The sequence below is a fragment of the Mustela erminea genome, chromosome 4 (assembly GCF_009829155.1).
Source record: "Mustela erminea isolate mMusErm1 chromosome 4, mMusErm1.Pri, whole genome shotgun sequence".
Lineage (NCBI taxonomy): Eukaryota > Metazoa > Chordata > Mammalia > Carnivora > Mustelidae > Mustela > Mustela erminea.
Window position 1 is genome coordinate 54,283,034 of NC_045617.1, and position 22,326 is coordinate 54,305,359.

Genomic DNA, 22,326 nt, shown 5'->3' on the forward strand with positions numbered 1-22,326 from the left:
GGTCCTGGAATGAGACTTTGAGAACCCTTTACTGCACTGTTCTCTACTTTGTCTTGACTATTGATTTTCCTTGGTCTTTCCAGTCTCGCTTGCATTAGAAACTTGATCTGTCTTTATGAATAGCCGCTTACTGGCTTGTGTGCCTCAGAGGGGTTAGGACAGAAACCAAAAGTCACTGAGCTCCTTTTATGTAGCAGGTACTCTGCTCAGGCTTTCCAGGATTTCATTTAATTCAAATATTGGAGGTGGGTTATAATTATCCTCACTTACAGAGGAGGGAACAGAAGCCTAGAGAAATCTAGTAATTGGCTCAGGGTCATCCCCTGTTAAACTGCAGAAAAGACAGAAGACTATATTTTCCAGTGTGTGCTTGGGCATCTGCTGCTCATCTGAAAAGCCTACCTACCGGCTTTTCCAGAGCTTGGAAATGGACAACACAGCCTGGGCACTGAGCCCGCAGCCCCGGGCACCAGACTGGCAATATGCGTGAGACCACGGGGGAGCCAGTGATGTGCTCGTATATTCAGAAGCTCCCTCCAGGGAGACAGTACTTGTCAGTCAGAAGAAATTACCTCCACAAAAAGTGAAGATGGCCAGTCTTTCTAACACAACAAAATAAGGACAATATTAGAAACACAAGGATACCTAGAGAGAACAGTAGCTTAAGGAATAAGGTAAATGTCCCAGTTGAAGTAGATGAAAGGTGCTTCTTTAGGAGAATGCAAAAGTGGCTTAAGAAATTGAAATAAAAAGAAGTAGGGGGCACCTGGCTGGCTCAGTGGGAAGAGCATGCAACTCTCGATCTCGAGATCATGAGCTCAAGCCCCACGTTGGGTGCAGAAATTAACTATTTAAATAAATCACCTTTTTTTTTTTTTTTTTTTTTTTTTTAAGGGAGAAGTAGAACTTAAGACAGAGAGAGTTCAAATGGGGAAACTTATCCAAAACATAACAAATAGGTGGGTTTTGTCTTAGGGTTTTTTTCCCTTTTTCCATACCAGGGCATCAGCCATTCCTCTTTCTTTGTAGTCTTCTGATCTATCACCCACTTGATGGCCACAGTGACTGTACACTAATGGGCTAACATTAGGGTACAACAAAGGGACAATAGAGCCCAAATTTTGTGTCTGAGACACACAGACACAAACACCTGGCATGCATATGATTGGGTTATATCCAGGAAACTTTGAAATGTAAATACGAGTAACAATTTGTTTGATCTTAATTATTGCTCTGCACTCTACTGAGAACACACAAAAATAGAAATTTATCTGACTTAATAAAGAGGACGTGTACGAAAGAATCCAGAAAAACGACTGCCTCAGTCTTAAGAAGTATTCAGAGCTATTGCTACGTAATATAGTCGGTATGGCTGTGGGAGGGTCTCATCACCTCGTCCTGTGAATGTGTCCTTCCAGAAGGGACCTGAGAAAGCCCATCAAACTGCAGCCATGTTTCCAGGTATCAGTCTCAGGGACCAGATAACTCAAACAACTAAGTGTTTTCTAAAATACTAGAAGATTCCACAAGACACAAAGTTCCTACAGATGAATGACTTGAATGCCTGACTGCCCCCTCACACTCCAGACTCGGCTATGCATGGACTCCTTAGCACCTCAGCCTGGATGTCTATAGGCATCTCACACTTGGCCAGTCCAAAGTCTTTATTTGCTGCAATTTCCCACCTCCTCCCTCCACCACGAACTGCCACCCCCCCATCCTCCTTATCTGGTCACACAACACATCCCTTCCCCTATGGGCTCCAAAGCCCAAAAGTCATCCTTGATCCAGTCTCCTTCCCTTACTCGACCTGTACCAACCCAGTCACAGGTCCCATTGGGTCAGCCTTCAAATCATCACTCAGATCTGATCACTTCCCACCAGCCCCTCTGGGCCATCTGAGAGAACCCTTGCATCTCCTCACTGGTTACAAATTTGCTTCTCTACCCATGTAGCAAACAGAGGGATCTTTTAACCTTATCCATCAGGCCATGTCAGCTCTCTATTTCAAACCTATTTCTCTAAAAACAAAATAGTCAACTCTTTCCACGGCCTATACCCCCACATGACCCAGGCCCTGCCCTCCAACCACATCCACCACCAGCTGCAACAGCCTTCTCTTGGTTCCACAGCATACTGACCTGTTGTTAGCTAGCGACCTCCTCAATTAGCTCTTTCCTCTGTAAGAAAAAACTCTTCTCCACCTCCATCACTGAGGCTTAGCTGAAATATCCCTCCTTTCTTCCATCTCCCTCCTTTCTTCCCTCCTCCCTCCCCCCTTCCTTATAGAAGACCTCACTTCTTTCTTTCTGCAGAGAAAGGGAGAGGGCTGGCCCCTTTTGGTCTGTGCGCCATGAGCCCTCCTGTCTTCTCCACCAGCAGATCCCGAGTGCCCCTCCACAGGTAGGTTTATTAGAACACAGAGGCTATAAATGTTTATACTTTTAACAGAGGTACAGAAAAGGAAAAGAAAAGTTCCACACATTTCTTTAATTGGAGACAGCAGGTTTTTATTCTCCTGGGGTCTAACTGTACTATTATCTGGTATATAGGCAGAGCTTTTCATCCTAGGAGCTTATGCTTTCATACTGCAAAGTAAACAAAACCGTCAGAATCGTCAGACTTGAAGCTGGTAACTTGTCGTCTGTGGACATCAACGGAGGAGCCCTGTTACCCAAGTGAGCCTCTCTGAATGAGCTCCCTGTCACCAGACAAGGTCTTGCTACTCTGCCTCATGGGAAACTCAATGGATGGTGTCTAAGTGGGGAAGGAAGTCAAACGAAAGCCGCCCAAGTCTTTGGTCTTGGAGTTCAAGATGTAAATTCAGGAAGAAAAGGCAGAGGAGGGCTGATGAAGGTTCTGGAACCAGGACAGAGGATAAGCACTTAGCTGCCACCCACCTCTATGTGCCCTGGGAACCCCAGTTTCTGATCCCAGGTGGCAGGACCCTGTGAGGCAGTATCTTTTCTTTTAGAAGGCTAACAGGGGCATATCATTTCATTTCTTTCAGAAAGTAACCCACATCTTCAGAGCTCTGGCTTCATCCTCCTTTTCATGACTTAAGTCTTTTCTTTGAGGATCAAGGGTAATGGTATCTAGTCAAACTGGAAAAAACAGAAAGGCACACCCCACAAGTTTCCACTCCCACCACTGGGCACATTTTTCAGAAAGGTCTATCTCCAAACTGCCAAGAAATCACTAGCTCAGGTGGCTCAGAGCTAAGCCTCTCACAGAAAGTCAAGCTTATCCAGGCTGCTGAGGTAGGAACTATTTGAAGCCTTTGAACATGGAGACTGGTCTACATCCTGATGGTAGTCATGGTTACGTGGCTCTGTATTTGGGATAAAATTTATAGAACTATACATCAAAACCAACACCAACAGAATCCTCATGGTTTAATGATTTTTCAAATGTCCTGGCTAGAAAGCAGGTGATCTCAGACTTTGCAACCAGCTAAATTACAACACATTCTAAATCTCGACCTATACATCTAGCCCTTCATGAGGAGACCTCCCTGGGAGGTGGTAAATAGAACACAAGAAACCGTGCACCAGTGCACAAAGGAGTTAAATCCACGTATGGGGGAGCTACAGTATATGCACTTACTAGAGTGTATATGGATGACCAGGGTCTCTGCAGGGCTATATGCCATCAACGGCTACCTACTTCTGCCATCATACAAACTATTTGCAACAAAGAAGCATTTTAGGAAACTCATGTGAAGTCTGATCCTAAAAATTAGGAGGCCAGGGGTTGTGACCAGAAATCTGAAGATGTCTGATGGGTTATAATTGTAGAGTTGGGTTTCGGTGGGTGGAACCCAGGGGCGTTGACCGTACAAAGGCCATCCAAGTCTTCCATGATAAGAGCAACAACATGAACAGCCAGATACAGCGTATACCGACAGAAACAGGCTTCAGCTCACTTTATAATAGAGACCATCCCCAGCAAGCATCATCCAACTCTAAATTAATTGCTTTGCCTCCTCAAAGTTTTCCATGTACACATCTGTTGAAATGAAAGAAGGTCCCAAGTTATTATGAGGATATTATTATTATGAGGATTATTATTATGAGGATAATTTCATTCTATGAAAAATGTTCAGAGCACTGCCAACACACAGTAAGCAGCTAGTCCGTTTGCTAGCAGCACTACTTACACTACTCGCTGTACTAACTGCATGGCCAACAGGACTGGCAGCAGGTGCAAAACCTTCCTTCACCGTCTCTTCATCCTCCTGCTCACCTATTTGCAATCCTCACTGTACATTCCACTCGCCTGCAATATTTTTAAGAATGTGGATGCCAGGCTCTGACCTCATTTAGTCTGATTTTAATTCAAAACAAGTCATTTAGCTTTTAGTATTTCCTAAATTTCTGCAGGTCATGCTAATGTCTTGACAGATTGAGAACCCCCAAGCTACAAAAACACAAATTAGTGTCCTTCATAATTCAGGCTGCACTTTGCTTTTCAGAAATAAAACATAACAGATGGAATTCAGGCTGCTGTTAATCAGGGGTTCCCCCACCCCTGTGACTACTATTTCTAGTGAGAGATCAGGCCACACGAGCACCACATCAAATGGGAATGTTGGTGGCGAGCTGAGTCACAGAACCACTCCTAGCCTCAAGATGGCCACCAGGCATTTCACTGCGAGCACCTGCTCGGGGTCTGTAACAAAACTGAAAAGGGCCACAGCCAGCTCACGGGCTGCCAGAGGGCTGGCATGGGCAGTGCTGGGCAGAGGGCTTCCCCCCAACCCACATGGGTTGCCCAACTTTTGTTGGTCTTCACAAGTCTTTTCAAAAATAATTTTTAGAGCCTGCCATTTCAGGACATATTATTTCTGCAAACAATGCTTAGTACATGTTGTCCTGTTGAACCTCTTGTTTCAAGGCAAAAAGGGGAAGGAAAAGTCTAGTCCTCCATCCCCAGAGTTTCCCCACACCTCACTCAACTCAAACAACTAGAAGGTATTCTGTCAGTCCTGGAGGCACTCATATCTGACCCCTACATGCACTGTGAGGGCCACAAGGATCTGAGAGGAGGAAGCCTCCAGAGGATTCCTGCCAGTGAGGTGCCTGTCTTGGCAGCCTCTGGGCCTGGAGTGGAGAGGAGCTGGGGAAGCTGGCCAGCACAGAGGAGCTTGAGGCCATGCCCACGTGAATCCAACAGAGACCAACACAGCTGACAGAGAAGAAATTTGCTAGAAGCACTGATGTGAAGGTCTACTGAACAGAATTAGCCATGTGTTATAAATAGCAACAGTCACTCTTCTGTGTGAGAGGGAGAGAGACAGTGGAAAGGAGCCCCAGGGTAATCTTTTAATGGATTCAGTAAGATACTGTTAATAGCACTGACTGTCACTGGTGACACCGGGTCGCCCAGGGGTAATGGAATACTGCAGGCTGCAGAACCAAAGACCTGGGTTCAAATCTCAGTCCTACCTTTTACTTGTTGATGGCCTTGGGAACACCACTTAATTTCCATGAGGCTTAATGTCCTCCTCTGCAAGATGAGGACATTAATAACCGAAGTGACGGTGTTGTTATAAAAAAGAAACAAGACACATGTAAAGCATTCAGCACAATTCCTACCTGGCACGTGCTCATCTTATATTATCTGATTTTAGCATTCATATTCAATTTTATCATTTTATTTATTTTGAGGAAATTAAAGAGAATCCTGAGGTCAGGGGCATAGTTTGTCATAGTGAGGAGGAATATTGATATAAAATAATTATTTGATATTTCCTATTCCTTTCTGATTCTATCTTTGATCTGTCTTCAGAAATATACAAAAAGTTCCCCCTAGTTGTTTGAAATACCTCTGCAACGTGCAAGTGAATTTACAGAAACTTGGTGGCCTATAATTTATTCTTGACTCTTTAAGTCTTGCATTAGCAAATCTATTTTTGCCTGAGTTGGTCCCTGAAGAATAAAAATGTTTTAATTCTAATCCCTCTTATAGAAACCATAATATGCATTAGTGTCAGTGTCAAAAGAGCCGCCTCTACACTCTGTCAATTTCGATCAAACACCAGCAGCTCTTTGCAGAGTCTTTCTCTGGCCCCCTTTTAAAATCATACTTCTAAGCGACTGAAATCCTTTTCTTTATTATTCAGAAGCAGCCATTTCACACAGGGTTCTGGTTACCTATAACACAATCATATGGCTGGCATCTCTCCCCCCAAACCCTCCACCCCCGGGAGTCTGGGCCTCTGATAAGACACTGTTAATGAAGGAGTCACTGTTGAAAGCAACACTGCAACCCCGGCTTTGTCCTTGCCAAAAAATTATGTTAATGCCACACTTTCCACCATTAACTATGGGTTACATTTCTCTAAGAGGCAGCTGTCAGCACACACCAGCCATGGTTAACAATGAGGAGTTTGTGTGCTGAGTAAATGTCTCCAATAGCTCCATTTATTATAATTAACGCAGTCCCAAAGACACTGTAATGGAGGAAAATTGCTTGCACAGCTTTATTTAAGATTTAATAAAATTATTTTTCACTGAATTAAAACAAATGGTTTTATTAACTATCGATACTTAAATACATTTACAAAAATGCCTTTCCAAAAAAAAAAAAAAAATCTTGAATGTTTACTTAACCAGTTAGCAAAGGCACAAACAGCCTGAAAATACTCTCTTGATGCTAAATGATAAAAATGAGCATTCCAGACACTGAAAAACATATCCGAATTAAAATGTTACCAAGTATGATTTAGATAGTGGTTTCCATTTCAAATAAATTTTAAAAAAGAATTAATGCTCTTCTCTTTATATTTTCAGGCTCAAAAACACTGCTCTGTTTTAGAGTACAGCTCTCTCTCTCTTTTTTTTTTAATTAAATCTGAATATACATCTTAGGATGTCAAGAGCACATTTGTAGATGGAAATTACCTTTGGAGTCCAATGATCAGTGCACCACTGCTGTAATAACAACCTGAATATAAATATGAATTTATTGCCAAATTAGCTCAGGGATTCATCATAATCATATATGATCTTATCCAGGTAGGAACGGTGTATCAAAGAGAAATAGAATCTGCTAGATGTCTGTTTCATTCCCTGAGATTTTCCTCCCAAAGTAATGACTATGGCCATGCCCCTGTGTAACTCTAACACACCCATTCACTCAGCAGCCCCAGCCCCACACTGGGCAAGGCTCTAAGCAGCAGGCTGATAGGATTTCTTCCATCAGAACATAGCCACCGTGAGAACGGGCACTTGCCATCACATGCTTACTTCTCAAAGCACCCCTAATAACTACAGCGGAAGACAGACGGGATGCCGCCGATTAAGAAACAAAACAAGGCTAAAGGCTGAAACAATCAGCATCTGTGTTAGCATCACCAGTAGCTAGCACTGACCCTGATTTAAGCACGGTGAGAAGTATTCTCCAGACCTCCCCCTACTGAGTTCCCATGGCAAGCACGGTATTACGCCCATTTTACAGCAGAGGAAGCCGAGGCTCAGGAAGATGAAGTGACCTGCACCATGTTGCACAAAGAGAATCAGCACAAGATCCTGGTTGTGCCCACAGCTGCCACACCACCCTGTCTTGCCCAGAGACCCCAGCCTGAGGGCCCCAGTATGCTTTGAGATACTGAGCCCTTTGGCTCCCATGGTACCTCGAGCTGGGCAGTCTGGGGCTGCTCGGGATGGCCTGGGCACAGCAGGGTCTGAGCACTTTGAGGAACATCTGGCCCAAACCAGCTACACGCGACCTCAGGCATGTGCCAAGCCCCCAACTCCACCCAAGGACAAGAGGCTTGTGTGCTGCTGAAGAAAGGAATGTCCTGGGATCCCAAGGAGCCAGCACAACACTGGGGTGAGGGGGGATGCGAGGGGACAAGTTAGGTGGGGCCCAGATTCCAGGGGCAACTCAGAGCCTCTGGCTACCTCGGGTCCTTTCTAGTTGATGTTCTATTTTTGTGGGTCCTGCTTAGCCAAAGGATGGTCCGCTTTGAGCGTGTGACCTTTCTGCCGTCATCTTATTTTGAAATGCCTGACATAAAAAAAGTTAGCTTGGATTAGAAATCCATTCACATGATTGCAAAAGAAAATCCCACATTATATTTGTCAACTACAGAAAAGAAAAAGCTCTGCTTGATTCCTTGAATAAATTGGAATCAACATTTGATGCTGATGTTGATAAACAATTGATGCAAAATTTGGAAGGGTAGTGTGGTGGGCTGGATAATGCCACCCCCGCCCCCAAGGCTACTCACATCCTAATCCCAGACCTGTGAATATGTGACCTTGCATAATCCCACAAGGGACTCTGCAGATGTGATTAAGGTAGGGATCCTGAGATGAGAAGATGAGCCTTGATTATAATCCCTAGAGTCCTTATCAAAGAGAGACAGGATGGTCAAGGTCAGGAGACATGATCATGAGAGAGGATGGTGGGATGTGCTTTGGAGACAGAAGGAGAGGCCATGAGTCAAGGAATGTTAGCAGCTTCTTTAAGATGGAAAAGGCATTTTCCTCTAGAATCTCCAGAGGCAATGCCACCCTGCCCACACCTTGATTTGAGCCACTGAGAACCTACTTCAGATGAACTGTGAGATACGGAATTTGTGTTGTGTTAGGCTACTAAATTTGTGGTAAATCGTTAAAACGGCAACAGGGAGTTAACACAGCTCTTAAAATGGTTTTACATTTTAAAAACCACCTCTTTATGTGAATAAAGTTTCTTGTCAGTGGTAATTCTCAAGAACTTGGAAGAAATTTTCATCAAAAAGACTATATAGGGAATTGGAAGAAGTCTGAAAACTAGCTCATCACTCACAATGATAAATTTGAAATGTTTCTATTTGTAAGTCTTCCATGACTCCCAAATTTAATACCTCCCCTCATATTTGTATCTTGTTTTTCTAATAAGTATACAATAAAAGGAAAACATAATGAATGCTTTCATCAAGCCTCGGAGAGATAACCTCCATCCTCACCAGTGGACTTCAGTGTGTCATAAAAACATCATCATTTTCAAAGTGTTTCATGACTGGAAAAGTTTTGTTAATAAACACACAGAAGATCAATCAAATAGACTGCTGTCTTTGAAAAGGGCTTCAGTCCAACGGAACTGCCATTGCTCTAAGTCTGGAATTTCTCTTTGGCTTTGCTATCAGAGCTACTATGGGTCACACACACACACACACACACACACACACACACACACACTCCAGATGATTTCAGAACAGGAAAATCACCACAGATAGATAGTCTAATGCCTCAACCCACAGAGGAAATAGCTAAATCCAAAAGGTCAAATAATTAGGCCAAGACCCACGGATAGTTATTAGGTTAGTAACAAAGGTTAAGAATAGTCCCAGGTTGCTGAAGCTCACACCACAACAAAACAATCTTACTGCACGCCATGTGTTCACCCTAAACATCATTTTTGGCCTTGACCACCTTGCCTACTCGCCAAACGTAAGCTGGAAGGACTCTGTGCTTTTCTTAGGTCATCAAATTACTTCTCCAGGAGGAAAGATATTTCATGATTGAAAGAATTAACAAAATATATGCCTCAAACACAAAAGATTATCCCCAGAAGGAATGGCTTGAAGAGAGTTCACAGCCTCTCAAGGCTCATGGCTAATTCAGATGCTCAAATCTCAGCACGTTTTGTTGAAAAGAATACTTGGGAATCAACTTCCATAAATGAATGAAACGCACATGAAATGGTGCCCTGTGTAGAAATGTATGTGAAATACCTGAGAAAGGACAAGGGGAAAGGGACAGTGGAAGGTGGGTGTGACAGGGAGGAATCAGAGGCAGGACACTCCGAACGTCACCTGTTGTACCTCACGTTCTTATCGAGTGCCTACCCTATGCCAGGCACTGTGCTGGGCCCTAAGGATACTGACATGAGTGAAAAGACAGGATCCCTGTCACACTTTGTCAGTTTGGGCTGTTATAACAAATTACCACATGCTGGGTGGCTTCAACAAGGCATATTAATTTCTCACAGTTCTGGAGGCTGGAAGTCTCTGATCAGGATGCCAGCAAGGTTGGGTGTTGGCAAGGGCCTTCCTCCTGGCTTGCAGATGGCTGTGGTCTTGCTGATTCTCACATGAAAGAAAGCGAGTTCTTGTCTCTGTCTCTTACCGGGTCACTGATCTCATCAGGGGGGCCCTACCCTCATGACCTCATCTAAACCTGATTACCTCTCAAGGGCCCCACCTCTAAGTACCAGCCCATTAGGAGTGAGGGTTTCAACAAAGGAACAAAGTCCCTGACCTCAAGAATAAGAAGCAGTAAAGGATGAACAGAGAGCATTCGAGGCAGATGGAGAGCAGCCTGTGTCGATGGCCCAAGTCAGTGAGGAACCAAGAGAAGACCGTACTAGACGCAGCTCGGCAGGGAAACCAGGCACAGTTCCGTGTGGGCGGAGTCTCCCCAGCTATGTCTCAAAGAAAAGAGGGACAGGTGTCCTGAAACAGAGTACTGGTGCTGGCACTGGGAGTGCGACCCTCGGAGACGAGCATGGCATCAGCAGATCCCTACACGATGGCAAGCCCAAATTAAAGACGTCCTCATGACCTTAAAATCAAGATCAGGGATGATGTCTAATTTAAGAGGCAAAGGGAAGTTTGTGCAAAGATGCCAAGGGCTTTGGGGCACGTCTGCAAGGAGCTAATGTTGTGTAGGGCTCCCCTACATCCTCCCAGCAGCCCCCACCTCCGACCCCATTAACCACAGGAGATCAGCAGGGCAGGGCAAGGATCCTCCCCTCACCAGGAAGGAAGCTGAGCCCAAGATTACACAGCTGGGAGGTGTCAGTGCTGGACCAGGACTTCATGGCAACTGCAGTCCGCACTGTTTCAGGGTTCTGCATATCATGGGCAGAATAGAGGGGTTTCTGGGGCCATAGCACATGAGCCTGGAGCCAGAATCCAGATGGAAAGAAGTCCACGAGGACAAGAGAGGGAAACGCTGTGGGAAAGTCACTAGCAGGTACTAGTGGGGAAACACCTTGAGCTGGGTTATGGACCAGTACTTGCTTGAAGGTCGGTGACAAAGCATGCATATTTTCAAATGGATAAAAAAAGCTCTTGTGTTTCTAGCTGCGTCCCTGCTCGATGGGTGTCTGGGCCATAGCCTGAGGCCACTGATAAACGAGCGTCTGTGTCTTCTATATTGTAAATGAAACAGTCCTATGTTTGACAGAAAAATTACTTGTCACTTGCCAATTCCCTTCATGCTTTAGGGAAATGAGCACGAAGGAACATTCTACAGGGTGTTTCAGCTAAACTGCATTGAAATGATATGCATGTGAGAAAGAGATTTGAAGAGTTGCTCGTAAATGCTGATGTGATTTAGAAAGTGTGCGGATGAAATGAGTCTGATGGCAAAGTCGGTCTGACACAGATGTGGTTGTGCGCACAGAACTATCCCATCTGGGATTATACCTTCATGTACACTTTCAAGTAACACAAGGAAGAGATCATAGTTTCTCCTTTATTAGGTCTTCAGATGTCAAAGAGGATTTTTAAGAGAGCAGCAGAAATTACTGAAATCCTTCAGAGCAGTAATCCTCACAAAATTAACTAGCAATCTAACATATGAGCCTGGAGGTGTTTATTAAAAAAGAGGGCGTTTCAATAAATTCAACATCTCTCCTTTTTCTATCACCTCTCTAGTTCTATTTTGTATCAGACTTAACAGGATTTCGGTGAGATTTTGTGGTTCATAGAACTGTAATATTGGAAGATAAAACAGGATGCTTATGGCTCCATATGTTACTTCACAGGCACAGATAAACACACCACACACACACACACACACACACACACACACACACACAACCTGCAAACAGAAAAAGGCCAAACAAAGCGGTGCTTAAAAATCAGAAAATCCTTGCCAAAGATGAACTGAAGGTACAGGGAAAAGAATGTGGGGGAAAGATGGTGGACTTTGCAGCAAAACAGTCAAGACAAACAATCCACTAACTGGATATGACCTTGAGCAAGGTCTTAAAGTTTCGAAGTGTTACCTTCCCCACAGGGAAAGCAGGAAGAATAAAACCTACCTCACAGGATCAGGATGAATTAGAACTAGCCTTTATAAACTGCCTGGCATGTACACAATAAAGTGTAGCTCTTATGATTATATTCAAAATAGAGCCAATTTAAAGACATGGTGCATTAAATAAAACCTCTTCCAAGTGATCACATACATAAACATCAGTCCCAGGCACTGAAATATATATCCCTCATTATGCTCTAGAATGGCCCCTAATTGTCTTCCTCCACATTTTTCAGGATTTATGATGGGAGGTTATACCTGGGCATGAATGAAATGTAATTTTTAAAACCCTGGTAGGATTTAGGTATTCCTATGCTTTTATTCTTATTCTGAAAGATAAAGTGTACAGGGATCATAAATACTCTTCAGCACAGAGTAGATCGGTTTCTTTCTCTAGCAAAGTCTTAATTCTGCCTTTCAACAAAACAAGTTGGGGCAGGAGGTGCTTTCCTGGACCCAGGAAAAGGAGTCCTTCCTAAAAGCTCGACTATCTTGAATTCATCACAGATCTGGAAAAATAATGCCTCTCAAAGTCCCAGTGAGTCACTCACTTTCCTGAACCAATAAAAGGTTGAGTTGGAGGACAAAGACAGATAGTCCCATAGCAGAGGCCAGCGCGAGGTCTCCTGGGAGAAAACCGGAGTTTGTTTTGCATCAAAACAAATGGATGGTTTTTCCTGGTTTTCACACTCATGAATTCCAAATATATCAGAGCCTATTCGATGTCAACTTGCTTGTTGGAAAATTGCTTCTTAATAAAAAAGAGTTTTCTCCAATAGCAGAAAACATCAAACAAATAATCTATGCCTCCCCAAAATAATTTTTAACTGTCATGGTGCACCAAGAGAGCCTTAGCTCATTGAAGGCAGAGCTCTCAGTGTGAAGAGTTGTTTGAAGTGGAATGGGAGCTCGGAGAGGCTGAGCAGTGGCAATGAAGCAGGTGCTGATCAGTCCCGGTCTGAGACATCAAGGATCTGCCTTTGCTGAATAGAAGGAGGTACCTAGCGACTGCCCTACCTTTCTTCCAATTCTCAGATTCTTTGAAGACCTTTTAAGGCACAAAAAAATGAAACTGCTCATCTCTTAAAAATCCCTAATTTATCAAGCAGATTTCAATCATATGAATAAGTGTGAGTACTATGCATAGGGATATCAGTGACATCACAAAGACATTTTAACTTGGGCATGAGTCTTATTAACACAGAATTTGAAAAATGAGATGGCTATAAACACTATATATATATATATTATATATATATATACACATATATAAAACTTCAACACTGCCTTAAAAAAAGGTAGACTAGGGAAGGGAAAGCCAGTTAATGCAAAATGAGTGTTTCGGGAGCAAGTTCGTGCCAGGCAAATGGAATAAGTATCATAGGTTTTTCTCTATCTCCTCTATTGTGATGTAGTCTAGTTCCAGGAAGATGAGAGAGACTGATTTCAGGACACAAGGATTGAAGTTAGAGTTGAGTATGGAAGAATCGAAGGATCCTTGTTAAAGATTTTGTAGAGAAGGTTTTACAAGAGAAGCCACAGACCAGGCGACAAGAAGAGTAAGACAAGACTCCAGTTAATCCAGAAGCCTTCAGACTCAAGCAAAGCCACTACAAACCTAAACAAAACCAAAAACCAAACCATGTTCCAGGAGGGCCATAGAAAGTTAAATCAGAGGAGAGTATGTGAGTGCTTTTATATGTAACCAAGAATAACCAAAGAAACCGCTCAGCAATGGAGAAAGTCTATTTCATGATGGTGCAAAGGGGCACTGGAGCAAAAATAACTTGTAAGGATTATAAAAATAATAGTGTAGGTTATAAATAATATGAGAAATTGAATATGCTAATGGAATCGTGCTGATGAAGGCTGGAAACAGAGAATTAGGTTAGGCTAGCTAATAGAACTAGGGAGCAGTAAAAAATGGATTTGTAGGTAGGGAGCCCTTGATCCTTGCCTGAGGCGCAGGGAAACAGGGAAAGGAATGAGTATTTATGTGCCGATCACGACTCACGCATTAGGCAAATCATTACATGTAACTCTCTCATTCAGTGTTTAAGTAGATACTGTTTCCTCATTTTGTAGATGAGGAAATGACCCCCAGAGGTCAAAATTCCTTCCCACCAGGGAACAACTAGCCAATGGCAGGGCTAGTATGTTTCCAGAGCCTGATGTAGGCCTCCCCTCTCTATTCCGACCCACTCACAGCAATTATGATAGCATCAGGGATTGTAAACAAGCCTTCCAAATTAGTGGAAAAAGTAAGGTTTGGGGCCCTATGATAGGTTTCTAAAAGTATGCTATTTTACTTTTCACTGATCACATGAAATAACCCATGTTATCAAGGGACAAAGTAGGAAAGAATTTTAAAACTCCCTTTGTACACATCACACATAGATTCTAAGGTTCTAAAAATACTGTCATATAAAGCTGTGCATATAAGAGATATTTGTCTAGGGGAGATATGCATGTTGATTGAAAACACTCATTCTCTTTTTAAGTAAGTTCCATGAATATTCCCAAGAACGTTTAAATCAAGTTTCCAAAAGATGGTTTTTATCTCAAAACCTAGATAGAGTGTTTTATCACCACTTCTCACCCATCCAAATTTTAACCACACAAGGCCCATCTTACTTCTTTCCCTAATCCTATTTTCAAAAACTCCAGGCGATGCTCATTTGTCCCTTCTCTGAATTTTCACTGTGAGAGAGGGAGACAGAGAGAAATACATTTATATGTGTGTGTGTATGTGTGTGTATAAAATTTTTATTACTGTTTTTTCAACCTGGAGAGGAAGGGTTACACCAGTCCCGGAGAGCAAATCGATTTTGACCGCTGCATGTCCCATTTCACTTTGGCATAGACCCAGCTGGTCTAACCACCAAAATGTTCTCTCTCTTTACATCCTGTATACTAAAAATAAGAAGTAAATGACTTTCCCCTGAAAGCCAAGAAGTTTAAGAAAATAACCAGCTTCTTCCCCCGCCGGACCTCTAATCACAGAATTAGGGGCCGTACTGAAAATTCAGTGCTTGATTTGTTTCTACAGGGAGTCCTTCCGAAGCTTTTAAATACCACGAACCATGCCCGAAAACACACTCGAGTGATGATTTCAAAAGTGGGTCCTGCCGTGGCCTGACCCCAGGAATCATTCTGAGCACCTATTCCAATCACTAATGTTACCAAAAAATAACTTAAATACCAGCAGAGAGAGGGCTGTTTGGGGGCCAAATTCCTCCAAGAGTAGCCACCCTGCAATGTGCCACCCCAAACAAACAGTCACCTAAGTCCCCTATGGACTTCCTGTACTTTATCAAGACATCCAAATGGCACTCACAAGTAGAGGCCAAAGTAACGTTTCAAGTTTAAAGCCAACAGAGCGTTCACGATCGTGACCAGACATACTTCTCAATCTAAATATTGCCAAGTACAAAGAAGCATTTTAAAAATTTAGTTTATCTAGATTTTAAACCTTTTATGAATAAAATGACAATATATATCCTGTGAACCAAATTTATAAATATTTTGCTTAGCACTCCCAGAGAAAAGAACCATTAGCCTTTTGGAACACTCTTGGTTTCTCACGTTGAAGCACTGTTGTGCTGAGGGTAAAACAAGAGGAACCAGAGGAAAGATTAATGACCTGTTTCACTGCCCAGGGAACTGGACTCTAGAACATCTTATTCTCTCCAGTGGCGATTTTTTTTTGTTTGCTATGAATATGGATTATGACATTTTCAGAGACAGCTGAGCATGAGTACTAATTCATACAGCTATACCTAACCCTCCCACCTGATTCTTGCCCAGTGCTTTCTCAACCTCGGCAAGCCAGTGAGTGAGTCTGCTTTACACCGATCGTTCCACAACATCGCTGCAAGTAAACACTGCTCTTTGCAATCAATATGTACTTGGACTTCTCCCATTTTTACCCAGGTTCCGGATTCTCATCTGGAGAGTGTCCTTGTCCACAGACAGGAGAAATACCTCCCATGGTTTCCCAACCACTAACCACCCAGGCCTGAGTCCGACAGAAAAAAGAAACAGAGGTGGAGAAGCCTTGCTATGCTTCCTGCTCTTGAAGCATCCAGGAAGTTTGTAAAGGGTAAGAGCTCCTCCAGGACTGCTGGAATCTGGGTCCTGGCTTCACCATTAACAAGCTGTAGAATACTGGTCACACCCCGTAGTTTCCTGGACTCACCTCCTTCGTATGCAAAGTTGGGTTAAGATGAGTATCATAAGCATCTAAAGTTATGGTGTAAACACTCTATTCTGAGTGTTTCTGGACTTCTTTGGCCCCTGCCTGCAGCTGTCTAATTATACTTAACAAACTGTATCAATTGACTGACTGACAGACGGACTGTAAATTCAACAGAAGCAGGACAAGCAACCCATGCTGGCCAAACTTAAAGCAGAAGTAATAGTTAAGCCGTGCCTTAAAGGTTAGATGTGATCCAACTCAGACATGATAAAGGGAAGGGCATTTACAGCAAGGGGAACAGCAAAAGCAATCACCATGACGGGCGGAGTCAGTCTGGCTAGTATGGGTCCCAAGGGAACATCGTGCGTACCCCAAGAGACAACATGGTAAAGGAAAGATGAACATAGTAGCATCTGCAACTCTCCTTTGAGCATTCTTACCATTTGTTGTGGACCTATGTGTGAAAATTTACAGTTGAAGCCAGGTTCTGTTCGCTGAATATGTTCACCAATTTCAAGATTCTCCTAATCAAGTTTCTCACAGAAATGATCAAAACCTCCCCAAATGTAACGTAACATACTATTATACCTACATTCTGCCCTGCAAATATGAAAAAGCATATATAGGGGCACCTGAGTGGCTCAGTTGGCTGAGTGTCTGCTTTTGGCTCTGGTCCTGATCCCGGGGTCCTAGAATCAAGCCCTGCATGGCGGCTCCCTTCTCAGCAGGGAGCCTGCTTCTCCCTCTCCCTCTGCCTGCCACTCCCCCAGTTGTGTTCTCTCTGTGTCAAATGAATAAATCAAATCTTTTTTTAAAAAAAGCATACACACACACACACACACACACACACAAAATATAAATGTAGCACTCAGTTCTCATTGTCAGTGTTTCTCCAATAATCCAATTGTAAGGCATTATTCACTACAAAATGTTATCTCTGGGGATCAGAAAAGGAGGAAAAGGAGAGAGTCAGGGATTAAACCACAGTCATGATTTTAGATCCCAATTCTCAGTCAGCTCCGGTATGAAGACCAACCTGAAATGCAACTTAGGACACGTTTATACTCGCCATTCTGACTGGTTCAAAGGCACTGCTCCTGACAGAGACGAGCCAGTAGTTTGTGTGCAAATACTTGGTTTACCTAGAGGATCCTTGATGTTTCACCAGAGATTACATGGGGGAACCCACCCCCCAAGTCTCATCCCGAGTCTCGAGGTGCTACTAGGCCTTGGCCAGTTTCGTGAGTAAAAGAAAAGCCACCGTTATGGACACTTGCGGACATAGCTGCCCTGTGAGTCCGTCTCAGGGGGAGCTGCGTCCTAGGAATACAACTTAGTTTATATATACCTTGATTATGGTGCACGATTTTCTGCTTTGTTTATCTGTTTAGCATGAATCATTTCTGTGCATGTTTACCACGTTTCCTTACATAATGATAATCAAAAGTTATTTTTCAAGGTGGTACACCATTTCGTTAGGTTAATGAAAGCTGGGGTTTCCCCATAAATACAAGGGAGAAACGTTTCTCCTGTCGAATGACATTTTTTGCCAGGTCTGAATGATGCCCTGGGCGCTGGGCTGTGTGCACGCACACTACCTGCCGTGGGACCCGTGGGCTCAGCCCAGGGACACACACCCTGCCCAGCACTCCAGCTAACCTTTTTGTCTCCGAGAATCACGTTTTCTTCCAAAGTCATATGATCAGTAGTGAACAGAACTCAGGTAAAAAATGCAGATTTCTCTACCTGCACATATGTAACCGATGAAATTGAATTCTACCAACACTGCTTCCAGACTCAAGTTCCCACCTGCCTCAGATTCCTCTTTACTCTGGTTGGAAACTCCCACTTAATTGTCTTAGGCTCTGAGGCTCCAAATAGATCCTCACCACGTGAGTGGACACCTTTCCAGAAGGTGGCACGTTCCTGCTCTCCTGCCTGTCCCCACGGGCCTTCCTTCCCTACCTGACCTTCACAAGAAATGGTATGTCTTGAGTTAGGATGCTCTTGTGCTGTTGGGGAGGGGCATGAACTCCTCCCCAGAGAACAGCTGTGTGCTCTGGGACTCACAGCTGATGGCTGGAGCACTCAAAAGAGAACGAATGAATAAATCCCACCTACTGTTAGGCAGGTAGGCTAGAAAAGAAGGACATCTTCAAGCACTCTGTGCCAAAAGCTGAGAAGGTCACTTACGGAGAATTACCACTGGAATGACTGATGCCAGCTCCAAGGCCAAAATATTTCAACAGTGAAGGCTACTAAAATATTTTCTCACCTTTAATTTCTACCCTCTTCACCAAGTGCTACCGATTACACGGTGATCTATGCACCCACACATTAACTCCATTAATCAGGAATAGGACCTTCATCTCCCACTAGTCTCATTCCTTCTCCTCCCTAATATTTCCACACCAGCACCCCATGTGTCTAGAATTTTATGACACTGAGTTCTCCCAAAGCACAGTGATATTAAAAAGAAGATTTGGTCCTCAGTGAATAACCTCGTCCTGAAATGAAACACAAGGACAAAACCAGATTCATAATAAACATGCTAGACAGCACACCCCAGTGCGAAGAGCACAGGTAACCACGAAGAAAAGCACATTTAGACAAAGTTGAATTCTCAGTGTTGCAAAAGGAGAAGTAGGCTAAGATCTTCTGAAGAAAATGACGGTCTTTTCAGTCACTGTGCAGTTTGGTGTCCTGAAATAGATCAGGCAAATTCCTCCCCAGCCACACGTTCACAATCACAGCCACCATGAATCAGGTCTCCCCTGATTCCGAGACCCCACAGAATGGGTTCAGTAGAAGGGTGTCCCCGAACAGCTCGGGGTAGGGTGCCAGGCTCCAGGACCGGAGGTGGCAGAGAGACGGCCCTTGGAATGCTCACTGCAATTTTCCAAGTCCTATTTCTATAATTCAGTCAATGCAATCTCATGTCAAAGACGACAGATTTGCTTTTGTCTTTAAATTTTTGTTTGTGTTTGACCACTTACGTGCTGTGAGCTACCAGACTTAATCACATATGATAACTGTTTGGGAATAAAGACGTTTGGTAACATGAGGCCAAAGTTGCACTTTTTTGTCCTTATGTACCTAGAGGAATGGAAATCCCAAATGTCACATCAAGGATCTGGGTATGGCAGCTCGGGAGGCGGGGTGGAGGTGGCCCTGGGAGCCAGAAATCTTGACGCGTACCCAGCAGAGGGGTGTCCTCATTCATCGGAGAGATTTTTACTAAAATCATGTGGCAGGCTCTGTCCTTTGTGATGGGCTTCTGATCCTCATAGACCATCCGTCTGGTGAAGGACGGACGCGGGTTGCAGGCGACTGTAACCAGGGGTGAGAAGTGGAAGAAGGTTGGAGAAGCACAGAGGAGGAACAGTCAGCTCAGGCTTGGGCAGTCCGTCAGGGAAGGCTTCTCAGGGAAAAGTGTTATCTGCGCAGCAATGACAAAGATGAGTAGGAATTCGAAGATAAACAGGAGCTTGGTGAGAGAGAAGCACATTCTAGGTGAAAGGGAAGAGAGTTCACTGAGCGGCTCCCTACCTCACATGCCGGGGCAGCAATCTGTGATGCTTCTAAGGCTCTGAATATTATGGTATTTCCTCATATGAATGATGAAGAAAAGAATGGACTTGGTTTACACAGTGATACACAGTGACACCAATCTCCCTAGAATCCCCGGGTTGAAAATCCAGAAGGTTGAGAACGGGGTTCTCAGTGTAACACAAACAAGACTGGGCTCTTTCCCGCTGCTGTCAGGTTCAAACATACATTCCGATCCTGGACAGCAACCACAGGCCTGGGCTGCAGGAGGGTAAACAAGAAATTAGCATATGACCCAATGCGACATGTGTTTTTAATGGATTCAGCAAAATTTATCTAGTCACATGGACTGTCGCCTTTTCCCCAAAGGAAAAATCAGTGGTCTTTGTCCACGTTTGTTTCTAAACATTTTAAACACAGTGATCTGACTCTCCTCTGCTTTAGGTCCTGTCTTAATCACAACTGTGGACTTTATCACAGATTTTGTAACACGAGTCTGGTTAAAAAAATGTCCTTTCTGGAGAGAGATGAAAGAATCTGGTCGCTGGTTTGCTTGATTCCTCTGCTGCTAATTAAATCAGTCCCAGCCATCATCTTATGCTTCTTTGTGTCTTTTATGAACACGATTTAGAAAGCCATTATTCCAAAACCTTTCCCAACCTCATGCAGTGTGTACCTTGCTCTTGAAGCCTTATCAGGGCCAAGTCCAAGATCAACACCACATGGTGAACACCAACCACATCTGTCTCTTCAATTGCTGGCCCCCAAGAAAACAGCCAGTGAACCAGAGGGCTCCTCTTGGCTTTCACTGGTGGCCGCCACACGCTGCCTGATCCCATGCACACAGAAAGTTTTCAAAGATTCAGGAAAATCTGCCCAAGCCCAGATGTTGGGGTAATTCTATTCCTGTTGTCTCCCAACCTCAAAAAAACCTAGTCGCAACAGCATTCTCATTTCTATTGACTCAAATGATGATTTGGATCAACATTTACCAACCATGCAAGACCTCCACACCCTCCATCAGGTGAAAGTTTACCAACATCCTTCTTAGTATGCTTTCATTCACACACAGCGACACGTGTCATTAGGTAGTTTCATACTCATGAAGATTTGTATGAGAGGGTAGTCAAAATGTCAATATTCATTCTTAGTAAATAAGCCAACATCTGTGAATGGCGGGTTGTTAGGGGATTTCTACCTTTTTTCTTTATAAGTTTCAGTGAGGTTTGAACTGTTGCTATAAAATGGGAATGTTTTATTTTATTGTCAGTAAAAACTATAAATATATATGTACATATAAAAACTATAAATATGAGTTTTATATAAATATGTATTACATATTAATAAAAACCATAAATATATACGCATAGTTACATATTTACTTTGTATATATAACAATTATTTATTTATTTATTTATAGTTTGGGTTTCTCTCTGTGTGTGTGTGTGTGTGTGTGTGTTTCTTAGTAAAACAACCAGGGTAATCTGAAGGTACAGCTGGCTAGACTGTCCCCCGACTACATTTCAGGGACATAAAGGTCCATGACAACAACCATTCCTTGCTCAAGATGTCTGGGAGGCATTAGTCCAGCTTCAGGATGGTCTATGAGGGCAGGCTGAGCCCTACTCTGCTCTCACTGCTCTTACCCATCAAGTCCTCCAAACATGGGTAGGAGGTCCTGAGTTATCTTCTTCATCAGGAATGGCGTGATGCCATTATTGATATGGTGGGCTTCAGAGCCTAGGGTTTTGGGGACTCTGCTTTAACTCCAGCCCAAGAATGTCCCAATACCATGCAAGCTGCCCACAGCATCCACAGACGGATTCCGAGGGAAGTCTGTTGGCACGGACTGTGGCTCTGTTGAAGGCTTCTTCAGAGTGGGACCCCAGGAACTGTGGCGGGGGCCAGTTATTGGTGTAAAGTCCACGACACGAGTGAGGCCACGACCACTCTTCATGAACAATTCATCTCTTCTTACTGTTTTCCCTTTCCTGGGCTCTCCGCTGTCCTGCTGTCACCCTGGAGGCTCCACTGCCTGATGCCAACTGAGACTCTTCACGGAGCTCCAAGCATTACTACAACATTGGAGGTTGTTTTTGAATCCACCAGGGAAGCACTGTATGTTGCCCTTGAGAATCATAATTAGGCCATCACCGTTGGGTGTTTATTTTCCTTAAAACAGTGAAGTGTGAGCTTTCTTAGATTGGTTGTCCTAACCCGGAAGCTTGTGCCAGCCTGGAGCGAGCGTGCTTTTTTGGTTTATTTGTTTTCCTTAAGCTGGATTGCACAGGTTTATCTTGGACCCTTTTGTTGATCCTGCTTTTTTAAGTGTTGGTAAAGCTGGCTATGGTTTATGCATGAAAAGAAAGCAAATCCCTCAAGACGGGGGTGGGAGGGGTGGGGGGTGGGGGGAGAGGATAGTGGGACAGTTAGGAGCAGACACCCTCCAGGCTGCTGGTATTCAAGTACTGCCTCCACTCTGGAATGGCTGTGAAGCCCCAGGCAAGTTGCTCAACTACCCTGTGCCTCTCTTGCCTC

At 43.7% G+C, this 22,326-nt stretch overlaps 1 protein-coding gene across 1 annotated transcript in view; it reads right to left on the reverse strand.

Moving 5' to 3' along the window:
• The window catches only part of UST (uronyl 2-sulfotransferase), a 293,697-nt gene that overhangs the window by 181,345 nt on the left and 90,026 nt on the right, over positions 1-22,326 (reverse strand). The gene's annotated exons all lie outside the window — the stretch shown is intronic.